The sequence below is a fragment of the Triticum dicoccoides genome, chromosome 7A (assembly GCF_002162155.2).
Source record: "Triticum dicoccoides isolate Atlit2015 ecotype Zavitan chromosome 7A, WEW_v2.0, whole genome shotgun sequence".
Classification (NCBI taxonomy): domain Eukaryota; kingdom Viridiplantae; phylum Streptophyta; class Magnoliopsida; order Poales; family Poaceae; genus Triticum; species Triticum dicoccoides.
In genome coordinates, this window is record NC_041392.1 from 227,275,953 (window position 1) to 227,291,454 (window position 15,502).

Here is a 15,502-nt window from a genome sequence, read left to right on the forward strand (position 1 = left end):
AGCCCGGTTCTATAATGAAAAATTCCCACTAGTATTTGAAAGTGATAAAGTGATATCATAGGAGACTCTCTATCATGAAGATTATGGTGCTACCTTTGAAGCACAAGTGTGGTAAAAAGGATTGTAACATTGTCCCTTCTATCTTTTCTCTCATTTTTTTATTTGGGCCTTCTCCCATTTTTTTGGCCTCTTTTATTTTATTTTTATTTATTTTTTCATCTGGAGTCTCATCCTGACTTGTGGGGGAATCATAGTCTCCATCATCCTTTCCTCACATGGGATAATGCTCTAATAATAAAGATCATCACACTTTTATTTACTTACAACTCAAGAATTACAACTCGATACTTAGAACAAAATATGACTCTATGTGAATGCCTCCGATGGTGTACTGGGATGTGCAATGAATCAAGAGCGACATGTATAAAAAATGATGAACGGTGGCTTTGCCACAAATACGATGTCAACTACATGATCATGAAAAGCAATATGACAATGATGGAGCAGGTCATAATAAATAGAACGGTGGAAAGTTGCATGGCAATATATGTCGGAATGGCTATGGAAATGCCATAATAGGTAGGTATGTGCTACCTCTTGAGCACTGCGTTGCATTTCCTTGAAGAGGAAAGGATGATGCAGCAAAGTAGCGTAAGTATTTCCCTCAGTTTTTGAGAACCAAGGTATCAATCCAGTAGGAGGCTGCGCGTGAGTCCCTCGTACCTGCACAAAACAAATAACTCCTCGCAACCAATGCGATAAGGGGTTGTCAATACCTTCACGGTCACTTACGAGAGTGAGATCTGATAGATATGATAGGATAATATTTTTGGTATTTTTGTGATAAAGATGCAAAGTAAAATAAAAGAAAAGTAAAAAAGAAAAGGAAATAACTAAGTATTGGAAGATTAATATGATGAAGATAGACCCGGGGGCCATAGGTTTCACTAGTGGCTTCTCTCAAGAGCATAAGTATTTTACGGTGGGTGCACGAATTACTGTTGAGCAATTGACAGAATTGAGCATAGTTATGAGAATATCTAGGTATGATCATGTATATAGGCATCACGTCCGAGACAAGTAGACCGACTCCTGCCTGCATCTACTACTATTACTCCACACATCGACCGCTATCCAGCATGCATCTAGAGTATTAAGTTCATGAAAATAGAGTAACGCCTTAAGCAAGATGACATGATGTAGAGGGATAAATTCATGCAATATGATAAAAAAAACCATCTTGTTATCCTCGATGGCAACAATACAATACGTGCCTTGCTGCCCCTACTGTCACTGGGAAAGGACACCGCAAGATTGAACCCAAAGCTAAGCACTTCTCCCATTGCAAGAAAGATCAATCTAGTAGGCCAAACCAAACTGATAATTCAAAGAGACTTGCAAAGATAACCAATCAAACATAAAAGAATTCAGAGAAGATTCAAATATTGTTCATAGATAATCTTGATCATAAACCCACAATTCATCGGTCTCAACAAACAAACCGCAAAAAGAAGATTACATCGAATAGATCTCCACAAGAGAGGGGAGAACATTGTATTGAGATCCAAAAAGAGAGAAGAAGCCATCTAGCTAATAACTATGGACCCGAAGGTCTGGGGTAAACTACTCACACTTCATCGGAGAGCCTATGGTGTTGATGTAGAAGCCCTCCGTGATGGATGCCCTCTCCGACGGAGCTCCGGAACAGGCCCCAAGATGGGATCTCGTGGATACAGAAAGTTACGGCGGTGGAATTAGGGTTTTGGCTCTGTATCTGATCATTTGGGGGTACGTAGGTATATATAGGAGGAAGAAGTACGTCGGTGCAGCAACAAGGGGCCCACGAGGGTGGAGGGCGCGCCTGGGGGGTACGCGTGCCCCCTACCTCGTGGCTTCCTTGTTGGTTGCTTGACATAGGGTCCAAGTCTCCTGGGTCTTGTTTGGTGAGAAAATCACATTCCCGAAGGTTTCATTCCGTTTGGACTCCGTTTGATATTCCTTTTCTTCGAAACCCTAAAATAGGCAAAAAAACAGCAATTCTGGGCTGGGCCTCCGGTTAATAGGTTAGTCCCAAAATAATATAAAAGTGGATATTAAAGCCCAATAATGTCCAAAACAGTAGATAATATAGCATGGAGCAATCAAAAATTATAGATACATTGCAGACGTATCAAGCATCCCCAAGCTTAATTCATGCTCGTCCTCGAGTACGTAAATGATAAAAACAGAATTTTTGATGTGGAATGCTACGTGGCATAATTTTAATGTAATTCTTCTTAATTGTGGTATGAATATTCAGATCCGAAAGATTCAAGATAAATGTTCATATTGACATAAAAATAATAATACTTCAAGCATACGAACTAAGAAATTATGTCTTTTCAAAATAACATGGCCAAAGAAAGTTCATCCCTACAAAATCATATAGTTTAGTCATGCTCCATTTTCGTCACACAAGAATGCTCTCACCATGCACAACCCCGATGACAAGCCAAGCAATTGTTTCATACTTTAGTAATCTCAAACCTATAAACTTTCACGCAATATATGAGCGCGAGCCATGAATATAGCACTATGGGTGGAATAGAATATGATGATGGGGGTTATGTCAAGAAGACAAAAAGGGAGAAAGTCTCACATCAATTAGGCTAATCAATGCACTACAAAAAAATACACTTCCGTGATGATACGTGTTTGTCGCAGTAGGTCGCTTTTTTGTCATGCATGTACATCCATGACAAATTTATGACAGAATCAAGATAGTCATACATGTGCTGTCGTAGAAGTGTTCCATGACATTACCAAAATTATCATCACGGAAGTGTCCACTTCCATGACGATAAATTGCGCGTCACAGAAGTGCTTTCATCAAGGGTGACCGACACGTGGCATCCACCGTAATGGAACACCGTTAAGCTATCGGGTCAGGATTTGGACCCGATAACCCGTTAACAGCCCCGACCAATGGGGATTTTCCATGTGTAAAATCATCATTGGCTGGAGGAAACACGTGTCGGCTCATCGTTGGGACAGATGTCAACCACTCATTGGACGGAAGGCGCCTATGATACGTCGACACGTGGCACGGCCCAATAGAGGCAAATTCATGTGAAAAGACCGGCCCATTTGACTTGGTCAAAAGCTAGCAGGCCGGCCCATGGAAAGCCTGTTAACGGCCTGTTCGAATATAGCCCATTTAGAGCCCGCTAACCCAAGGCCCGTTACGCCGTATCCAAATTAGGCCCAGTAGCGTCATCTGGGCCATCCAATATGATTCTAGCCCGTTTTCACTTTTGGCCCATGTATGGCCCATGACGTCTTTCGGCCCATATGAGGCCCTATGTAACTCTTGGCCTACTAGCGGCCCGTGGTGAAACTGACCCGTAATGAACAGTGTATCACTTTACACCCATTAATGGCCTGTGGTGAAACTGGCCCGTAATGAACAGTGTATCACTTTATACCCATTAACGGCATGTTATTCCGTTGGGCCGTTTCCAGCCCATGTTATCTTTCGGCCTTCTCAGAGCCCATTTATTCTTGGGCTCATTTCCAACATTCGTTTACTTATGGCCCGTTACTGTCATTTTCTGCTTGTGGGCAAAATTCAGCCCGTGGTTACAGTCGGCCCGTTTGTGGTCCGTTAATACGTTGGGTTGTTTCCATAACGTCATCAAATACGACCTATTAACGATGGCCCGTTATGGTCGGCCCATGAACGGACGATTCCAACTCTAGCCCGTTTACGGCCATAATGTGGCATGTTATTGGCCCATGTTTGGCCATCTATCATACTGCCCGTATAAGGCCCATTGATGATACGGCCCGTAGAAGGCCCATTGTTTCTACGGCCCGTAGTAGGCCCACAATTTCTACGGCCCGTAGGAGGCCCAGTGTCACTACAGTAAATATTAGCCCATGGTTATTGTGGCCTAGTTTTAAAAAATACGTTATTGTAGCCACTAGCAAACCGCGGAAAAAGAATTGCAATGACTAGAAGCAAACAAATAAACAAGACAACAAGGAAATAAATAAGCAAGCAACTTACGCTAGGCTATCACGGCTATCACACATATTACATCCACTGGGCATCAAAGTTCGCCACCAGTGCAAATAAACGCGCCGACAAAAGAATATACAAAACTAAGAGCACTTTAGAAGGCACTAGGGTTGGCCAGGTCCCCCCCCCCCCAAATAGCTGAAGAAGCTAAATAGACCTCAGTTGTGTCAACGATAGATGCATCAACACTAGATTTAAGGCATGATGGTGCGCACGGCAGTCCTCTGACATCTTCATTGCATCTTTGACTTCAAGTCCGAGCTGAGCTAAAGCAAGCCTTTCCGCTTTAAGTCGAGACTGAAGAAGTCAAACTAATTGAGGCAGCGACTGCACAGAGGCTGTCTCACACCTGCTGGTGAGTAGCTTCAACTCACTGTCTTCATCAAGACAGGACCTTGGGGTCATCTCGTTGTCCTCAGGATGGTTTGGCTCACTATCTTCCCTAAAGTTCTTCCTGGCATAAGAGATACGAGTCTGAAAGAGAAACAAGGAGACACATAACAGGTTTCACAATTATATAAGCAAATAAATGGATTTGTTCTGCATAAGGAACATGTTTTTACAACTACAATTTGAAACTGGTAGTTGTTGCAAACATCCAATCAGATGTAAACAGCAAAGCAAACAACAGTGGAGGAAATGATGCCTATCCAAATCTATACTAGAACAAAGTTTGAAGGCTTGAGAAGGATGAACTTACATTATATGTTAACACGGGCTGGACAAAGCCCTTCTTCATGTTGATGGAAGGATAATTCAATAAATTCCCAAAGAAAATTCTTTATAAGTGTTGCCATTATTCTACATTTTGCAAAGAGTAAATATAGATCAAATAATATTGGAAGAAACAGAGGAAAATGAAGCTCAGGTGCAGACTGATGATACATAATCAAATAGCAATTAATTAAGTACAGCGTTACAAGGCAAAAGCGAGAGAGGTACTGACAAGAGCAATGCAGAGCCCATTATTGTTTTGAGATCGTATGATCCTTTGAGCAAGGAGATTCATCTGAAATTAGTTTTCATACAAGAGAGAAGGTAAGGCACAAGCAGAAATTTAGGAGTTCAAATTTTGAATTGATATCATAGATAGTACCTGACGCTGGGCTCCCAGCAGTTCTAATAGGGGTTTGGCCACTAGAGTAGGGGTAAAGTGTGGTATAGTTGGGCCTGTGTTTTCTATGGCTGCTGATCTATCTGATTTGACATGTATCACTACTTTTCCAAATACCTAGTTTGTACTCCTTGACGACCTGCACTCACCCTCTTCCTTTTGGACACCAATTACGAAAGAACAACATTTGACTGGAAAAACATAGTGTGACGACACATGGAATAGGTACAGAAAATGGATAGGTATGGCATTTACTCATATATGATGCTTAAACTAAGCAGATGGTGTAACAAAGTAGAAGTAATGCAAGAGGTCAGAAGCAAAATATGTGCGACCAATACAACTTTGCAAAGTTTGATGGGTGAATAAGATAGGCCATCCTCCACCATGCCAAGTTTTTTAGGCAGTGGATCATTCCGCAATATTCCTCTCGTGCGCCCATTCTCATATTCATTTTGATAATGTTCAATATTTGACATGCATGAAAACATAAAAACAAGTGAGATTTTCTTTGTAATGCAGAAGTGATTCTAATCCAATACTGCCTCCCTGTAAACCCCTTTGTGCTATCTCTGCAATTCTTTTAAAAGATGCCATGCATGCTGTAATTTGTTGTGTGCATTAATATAATGTGGCCTACTACTCAAAATATGAGAGCTCCAGAAGTGATGACACTTCATAGATGATAGCTTCAACATATAGTAAAGAAGAACAAGTCGACCTGACCTGACAGATTCAAAATATACTAAGGGAGAACAACTCGACCTGACCAGTCGACCGCAAGAGAAGAGTATCATCTTAAAGAAGAGTAGAAGAGCAAGCAGATTGGAGATATTACAAGTCTTTTAATACAATGTCGGTTGGCCACCCATGATGAACCAGAGCGCACGGAGAAATACTATTCTTTCCGGTCTCTCCATATGTGGCTCATATGCATTTCGAAACTAAAGTAGCAACATTTAGCAACCAATTAAACATCTCTCAGTTTTACTAATATTAGCAATAATATCAGATATGAATTTGTACAACTAAGCTTGTTTAGCTCGATGGGTGGAGCAGTGCTATTATGACACGAACCACGTAGGCTGATTGTGGTCATCATAAAATGGGGAAAACATAAGCATGATGAGTACAATGTTGACCGTGGCAGTTGGATGGCAGATCTGAAGCTGCAAACCGCGCAAAGGATAGTTAGCAACCGATGTTTGCTTTGAAATAACAACTAAGATTTGGTATGGACAAGAAAGTATGGTCAACAAGTGACAAAGAAATGCAATTATGATGTCTCTCTATATGTCGCGACATGCATTTGGAAACTCAAGTGGGACCTTTAGCTAACCAATTAAATGTGTCAGTTAACTAATATCAGTATCATATCACAATCATATTTGAACAACTAAGCTTTCAAATTCTGAGTGTTGTGTTGTTTAGCTTGAAGGGTGGAGTAATGCTAGTACGACAGAAAGCACATACACAGATCATAGTAGAGTAGATAAAAGGGGAAAACCCTAAGCATCAAGAGAAAAATCAGGAAAGTGGAACTAGCTGGACCAGTGGGTGGCGCACATGCTTTTCGAAATGAATATAGGAACATTAGGTGACCAATTAAACATTCTCTATTTTAGTGATATGAGCATCATATCAGATTCGTATTTCAACACGTAAGCTTTGGGTTGAGGTCTTGAGGAGCAGTGCTAGCACGACACGAAGCACCTACGATGATGGTAGTGAATATAAAGGGGGGAAACCATAAGCTTTACGAGTATAGTGCCCGTGCCATGGCGGATTTGAAGGTGCAAACCGGACAAAGCTACTTCGCAACCAATGTTTGCTTTCAACTAGCCACTACGATTTGGTACTGACAAGAAAAGTACAGTAAACAAATTATGATCTATTTTTCGGGTGAGATCAATAACTTAAGCACATATGGAAGAGGACCACCTCTCTTGTGATGCCGTGTAGGCCTATGCTGATACGTTGAGGGTGTTGCGGGTGTGATGGCTGTCGGCGGCGGGGGAGAAGACTTTAGATGGCAGACGGCCGGGTCGGGGGATATATCATGTTGCCGTGGACGAGGCAGTCGTAGGAGCGGCAATGGCAAGGTGGACGACAACGCCGATGAAGCGAGAGGAGGCGATGAAAGGATGTTGGTCCAGCGCCGTGGATGAGAGACGTCCATCTCTTGCAGTGGACGACGGGGTAGGGGTAGCGGCTCCGGCAAGGTGGAGGATGGGGTGGCGGACAGAGGAGGCTGGCCGCAGTGCAGAGGTTGTCGTGCCACCGACGGTGTATGAATGGGAAAATGGAGGGGAGGGGGGATCTCAAACTTTGGGACGCGCTTCTCTAAAATGGGTGAAAGTTACGAACTTATCCCCCGTTTAAAATTTCGGACATCGCGTCGATTGTGGATAGGATGGTAATCTCGCATCTCCCAAATATTTGCCGGTAACTATTTCGGGCGAGGAGAGGGTGTTTTGCCGCCCACGGTTGGCGCCCACGGTTTATGAACGGGGCTGACAGGTAGGGCGGTTGTGTCACGTCTGATGGAAGTTAGACATCTGCCCCTATTTAAAATATAAGCCTACATCGATTTCGGAAGAGGAGAGTTTGTTTTGCCGCCCACCGTGTATGAATGGGGAAATGGAGGAAGAGACACATGTCTTTCGGACGAGCTTGAATCAAATGTGTTTTGCCGCCCATGTTTGGCGCCCACCGTGTCTGAATGGGCTCAGAGGCCGTCATGTCACGTCTGATTGAAGTTACTAGTCTATCCCTATCGACAACAGTGTAAATCCTGTCGATAAGGATGTCAAGTGTCAGGGGTAGACAGTAATTTCCATCTCGCAAACACTTTCTTTGAGCAGCCCACAAATTATAGTGGGTGTTTAGCCGCTTCGTTCAAAACTTGGGAGAATTAGCATTCACGTTTGCCCTGGGACCTGGCAAACTAAATTCAAATCCAATTTGTATTCGATTACGAATATCCACAGATAATTATACGTTTTGTTATTTATTTCTTCAAAACCACAACAAAGATTTATTCCACCTTTATATATGATTATGATTTAGAAATGTCGTGATCTTCGAATTTAGTAGGTTGGATACACTCTGAGTCAAACAGTTATTTCATCCAATACAATATGCTCACACGACAAATAGTTCACCTTATGTCAATCATACAAGTTCTGAGGATTACCTCGCCTAAAAAATTCGGATCATTACAACACATGGACAACATAGGGGGTCTTGCAACATAATCCATTCAGAGACATGACACAACATGCAAGTACAATAATCTAATGAAAATTTGAACTGGTACCTAAAGAAGAACCGGGATTATCTTGGGCTTCAGATAGCAGAAACAGCAGGACCTCCTTCGTCTTCAAATGCAACATTCTTACTTCCTCCAATTCTTGGGTTGCTTGCATAATGCGTGCTGCTAATTCCGTAATTTCCAGCCTCAAGATAAATATTACCTCATTCATGGCAGCCACACCATCTCTTTCTGCCTCTAGTGGAGCCTCAAGCACTATAATATCTGTGCTCAGACTGCTCTCCGGCGGTGTTGCCTCTGAACTGCTACCATCTAGTAACATGAATGGTGCACTGCTTCCACAAATAGATTCTGGGGTTGTACATTGTGTCCTAGTGTGAACGGCATCCTGAAAGGTTTCCGCTGGACATCAGTAAGAGATAGTTATCGTACGATCCAGGCAGTAAGCTTACATGGTAAACGACAGACGAATTATTGCCGAGCATGGCAAACTATATTTAAATGGTTCGAAGCAGCATCAGCCGAAAAGAAATTAAAATGGTAAGATGAAACTAGGGATGTAAGTGGCAAATAAACGAAATCCGCCAGTCCCATCTAGTTAGTTTTTGCTACCTCCCTAGTTCATTTTCCTCAAAAAAATAAAAACTCTTTTGAACTATCATACCACTAGTGGACTTTAATCGGGATTAAACCGGACCCAGTTGACATCCCTAGTTGAAAGGGAGTGTACAACCGCTATATTTAAGTTGCCAAGGCATCTAAGCAGTTGAAATAATTTGAGAAAGCACTTAACAGTGTGGCCTCATATAAACTACGAAGACAGTCATGTGATGAAGTTGAGAGGAAAAGTTAAGGACTCAAATGAAATAGGCATGCATTTCTTTACGATAGTACAGCAGGCACTGATGGCATATTGGCCAACTCAGGTATAGCGTAACAACAAATAAGCATTCGAATCAAGCAATACAGCAAAGCAGACAACTAAACTATTTGTAATTCGATAGGATTACACGTTGAGGGCACAAGCCAAGAAAGCATCCCACTCGCATTACATTTCACATGTACTAAAACACACTAGCTTACCATATGTTGCTGTGAAGCCTAGCTGCTGTTGCAATGTTCTTTGAAGATATCGTTAGCATCCCGTGGTTGCAAATCTAGTTGTTGTAGTTTATTCTACACCATCTATTTAGGTAAAATTAATTTTAATCGCATGCACTGGTCCGAATTGATCATCAATGGTTCATCTAAACTAATGAAAGAAGGGTGTGTGCATACACGACAATACTCCCTCCGAATCTTTTTACGTTGCGTATAACTTTTTCTCAGTTTTCTCATATTAGTCTGCGCGTTGCCGATTCCTAGCGCTGGTTTCCTTTTGTGCCCCGCCCCATCCGCCTCTGCCCTAATTAATTGGCAAATTAGTCCAGAAAAATTAAACCAGTGCCCTCCTTGGTATGCGGGTCAAGAGTTCTGGGCAGAGTAAATAGAATCGGAGGGAGTATATCTGCTTCCCTCTATTTTTATGCTTGTTCGAGGTGCCAGCCCCACAAGAACAAATATTTTGCTTGATGGGGTTGGCAGCTCCATAATTAATAGAAGCATAAAATTAGTCATGCAACTTGGGAAGATCAAGAACACACAAACAAGTAATGAACAGAGGCTCGGAGCAGTGATGTAATAGCTAGCATCAGAAAATGTAGGGTAAAACAAACAAAAAGCAGAAGAACCACATGCTAGTTTGCTGATGTGTAATTAAGCATAGAGAACATTAAGCAGTCTGATGGAACCAACAGGTGGCATCAGAACAAAACTAAAGCATATTAACTATACGTGCACTGGTATGTAATTTAGCACATGTAACATGTTCACTGCCAGAAGTATGGCCCTACAGGTGCAAGCAGAATAATGCGTCTCATGAAAAACTGAATGATGCCCTGAAGAAATTCAAAGGTGCGGTGCTTATGCTAGGAAAGTGAACGTAGGTGCCGGCCGTTGGATAATAGTACCTGATTCTCGGCGGCGTATGGGTATCGTTGTCATACTTGATAGCTAAGGATCGTCGATGGTGCTCGTGTTGTGGTTGAGTTTGGGCCGGCTGTCACCGTCGCTGAAGCGGCTCTGGTGCTACGGTTGCGGCGCCTGTCGACATACAAGAAAGCTCATCTGTGGTAAGTGAACAGTTGCATGATAAAGAGAAAAACCGAAGGAGTACAAATTGAAATAACCTGATGAGGCTGCAGCGTCGGTAAAGCAGGGCCAGTGGAGTTGAATATGGCGTCCGTGGAGCAGGTCCGGTGTAGTGGACGAAGGCTTCGGCGGGCGCATTGTACAGTGATTTCGGTGAGGCGGATCTGTTGCGGCGGACGAGGGCTTGTATGAAGGGCCAGCGAAGGGGCGGACGAGGGAGTCAGTGAAGGGCCTACACTGTGGTGGACGAGGGTGCCAGTTAAGCAGATCCGGTGCGGTGGACCATGATGGCGGTCAAGGAGATCTGGAGCGGTGGACAAGCCAGTCGCTGAAGCGGCTCCGGTGAAGTGGTGAGTTGGCAGTTGGGGGTTCCAAGGTGCGGAAGGTAGATCCAGTGGGGTGTGAGGTCCACCGCTGCGGCAGAGGACTAGATTCGGCGGCTTGCCGTGGTTGGGGGGGTCGGGGAGGGGAAGGGGAGGGGCTCTGGGGAAGAATGTTGGGGGCAAAGAGGGGAAAACAATGGAGTTACCAAAGCAGCCATTTTCCTTTCATGTGGCAGGGGTAAAATAGGAATATCGCAGGGCTAAACTTTCAGGCGCGTGATATTTCGATGTGAGCGGGAAGTTTGAAAGATTTTGGCACCTAAAATTATAAGTATTCTACTCTCGTACGGCCGACTATGATATCATGATGCGACCGTCGACAGAAAAACGACGGCACGAATAATTTGCCCAATCTTTCACGGTACGATGTCACTTGAAACGATGTGGCGCTCGCGATCTTATAGATGCAATCACCACAAAAACAACACGCACACCTTGATAAAGAAGTACGTGGACGATCCTTCAAGAATCAGCAGCAAATTAGAGACGGCGTCTCTAATCTCTCGCCCGAACACAAAGCAATAATATAAGCTTCTCAACCAGTACGCACAAATTAACTCGCCAAGAGAAGATACCCCGGCTTGCTAGTCTCTGTTCGTCCCACACAATATAAACTAAAACCTGATCCCCTCACACGATCGATCCAAAAGGTATATATATAGTACGGCCGCAAGCTAGCAGGCAAACCGTATCAGACTAGTACTCTAAATAAAATATCCTAACCGAATCCTACACTTATTTAATTAATGATTAACAACCGGCCATTAGGCACGGCAATTAGGCACGCAGGCCTCTAGCCTTTTCTAACGAAAAAAAACATGTACGTGTTGGATTAGGCACTGGGGCGTGCACGTTACTTGCATGTACCAGCTTCTCCCGATTGAAATTAACACGTCCCTTTGTAGCTGGAACAGACGTACGCACAGAGCCCTGGTAGTTCGAGCCTCCCTTCGGTTCTGCATCTTCTTTGACAACGTAGCCGAACTGTGCAGCAGGCACCTTGTACCTCTGTCTGTGAACAATATTTTCATGTCGTCGCGCAGATGTTTCAAGCCCTGTTGTCCGCGAGACTTGTTGACGTAGTGCAGGCACAATATACTTGGCCTTTCTTCCTTTGTTGACACATAGGGTTGCATCATCCTCCCTTCCTTGAAAGGAAACCGTCCTCGGTTTCGCCGTATACCTTGCAGTTTTCTTCTTAAACACTTCTATAGTACAACTTATTTCTTTTGCATCTTTGGGAAGGATAGCATAAAACTCACCCTTATGCATAAAAGTGTACCTGTTTGTTCGCCCGTGATGAAGAGCGTTAACATCATGCTGCCACGGACGCCCCAAAATAAGGTGACAAACATGTAGTGGCATAACATCGCATTCCACTTTATCAACATAGCCATCAACACAAAAAGGGACCTTCACCCTGTGAGTAACCTTCACTTTGCCCACATCATTGATCCACTTCATATAGTATGGTTTTGGGTGCTCCCATGTTGGCAACAAAAGTGACTCCACCACATCCTTGCTAATCATGTTGCTAGCACTGCCACCATCAATTATCAGTTTGCAAACTTCTCCCTTGATGGTACACGCAGTTTGAAAAATACTCCGCCGTTGTCCTTGTTCAACAATGGCCCTGTCATCTCGTTGGACCTTATGTGCTAGCAAACTCTCCATATCAGGGTCATCTTGAGGATAACATAGTATGGTATCACCATGACCTCTTTCGATTCCATCCTCTAACTTAGGCATATCATCTTCAGATTCTGAAATATATTCCGCATCAACAAGTAGAACCCTTCGTTGATTGGAACATTCATGCTTCATGTGTCCACGTCCTCCACACTTGTGGCAAATAATATTACGATGATGTGATGACGTCGCGCTAGATGAAACCTGAGAAACCTCCTTTGGCACAGCCGCCACTTTGCTCTGTTCAATGCTTCCCGACTTATAAGGACTTGGTTTAGCACTAAACCCACCCTCAAGAGTAGAAGAACCACGTCGCCCACTATTGTAAGTTGGACGAGTCTCTGAAGCTTGCTTCTCCAATACCCAACGTTCAGCACGCTCCGCTTGATGAAGTAACTCATGAATATCATTATACTGCATTAGATCAACACGGTCACGAATCTTTTCTTCTAACCCCTCAAAGAAACGTACCATGGTCGCCTCAGCAGACTCACGCACAGCTGTACGGATCATCAAAACTTGCATCTCTTTATAGTACTCATCAACTGATTTTGTACCTTGCACTAGACGACGCAGTCTACTGTGAAGCTGGCGAGTGTAATAAGCAGGCACAAAACGTTCCCTCATGATTCGCTTCATGTCAGCCCATGTCGCTGGTCGCTCGTGAGTACGGTTTTTGTTATCCCACCATACAAGAGCATACTCTGTAAATTCCATTGATGCAACACGAACCTTCTTCTCTTCGGAGTAGTTGTGACCATCAAAAATCTGATTTACGCGCATCTCCCACTCCAAATATTTCTCTGGGTCAGCACAACGTCCCGAGAATTCAGGTATGGTTATCTTGATTCGACCCAAACCCTCATCCTCGTGGGCACCATTGCCGCCATAGTCACGGCGCCGCCCAGCATGGCATTGAGCCCCAACTTCATGCCGTGGTCGGTGAGGTAAGCCTCCACGTGCATCAGAATCCTCAGAAAAATCACCATCATCATCGTTGTCGCGGTCACGACGTCGTCGTGGTGAGCGGGACTGTCGGGGTGCCACATCTCTCGCCTGAAGGCGCTAAACTGCTGCGGTGAGCCGATTAAGACTCTCAGTCACCACCTGTAGACTATCAGTGCGCTGTCGGTCGCTGGCAGTCAAACGCTCGTTCAATCTGTCCTCGATGCCTACAATATTTGCAGACAACTCCTCCACCCTTCTCCCAAGCTTCTTGTTGGCTCCCTTGATCGCCATCAGATGAATACGCAAATCATCACTTATCTCCAGACCCTCCGGAAGCTCATCGACCTCCTCATTATCAGATTTGTCATGCTGCGAGTTCACCATCATTCAAACAGTTGAATTAAATAGCAGGAGAAAAACAAATTGTACCGTGATCAACCTTGCTCTGAATACCACTTGATGCGACCGTCGACAGAAAAACGACGGCACGAATAATTTGCCCAATCTTTCACGGTACGATGTCACTTGAAACGATGTGGCGCTCGCGATCTTATAGATGCAATCACCACAAAAACAACACGCACACCTTGATAAAGAAGTACGTGGACGATCCTTCAAGAATCAGCAGCAAATTAGAGACGGCGTCTCTAATCTCTCGCCCGAACACAAAGCAATAATATAAGCTTCTCAACCAGTACGCACAAATTAACTCGCCAAGAGAAGATACCCCGGCTTGCTAGTCTCTGTTCGTCCCACACAATATAAACTAAAACCTGATCCCCTCACACGATCGATCCAAAAGGTATATATATAGTACGGCCGCAAGCTAGCAGGCAAACCGTATCAGACTAGTACTCTAAATAAAATATCCTAACCGAATCCTACACTTATTTAATTAATGATTAACAACCGGCCATTAGGCACGGCAATTAGGCACGCAGGCCTCTAGCCTTTTCTAACGAAAAAAAACATGTACGTGTTGGATTAGGCACTGGGGCGTGCACGTTACTTGCATGTACCAGCTTCTCCCGATTGAAATTAACACGTCCCTTTGTAGCTGGAACAGACGTACGCACAGAGCCCTGGTAGTTCGAGCCTCCCTTCGGTTCTGCATCTTCTTTGACAACGTAGCCGAACTGTGCAGCAGGCACCTTGTACCTCTGTCTGTGAACAATATTTTCATGTCGTCGCGCAGATGTTTCAAGCCCTGTTGTCCGCGAGACTTGTTGACGTAGTGCAGGCACAATATACTTGGCCTTTCTTCCTTTGTTGACACATAGGGTTGCATCATATCATGGCCGACAATTTGTTTGTTTTGCACGCAAAAAATGTGCAAGTTCTAAAAATCAATGTCTCCAACTCGAAACTTAGATTGTCCATTCAATTCAAATATGGATCATTGAGCTACTACAAGCAAATACCATCATACAGTCCAATTCAAATGAAATTCCAAATGTGTTTATCCTAAATATGATGACAAAAGCAAAAATGTGTATGTGTATGAATAAAGTGGATGATTATAAAGTTTAAACATGCCCGTATGTGTATATCTCTAGGTTTGATATATGAATTTGAAATCACGAAATCCTGGCTTAAAAATGTACCTCCGTTTAAATGAATTACAAAAGCTAATGATGGAGTCGAATTCCAAAATTCCAATCTTAGGTTTGTAATTCTGGTACATCAAGGTATATCACGCATGTTCAAAAGTATCGTTATCTCATAGTACAAACTGTGAAACAAATTGATCAACCATGAGTCACAATATCTCAATTACGCTAAAGTCCCTCAAATATAGACACCTCACTCTTTATCTGAAGTCAACCCCCCCCCCCACCACAAAC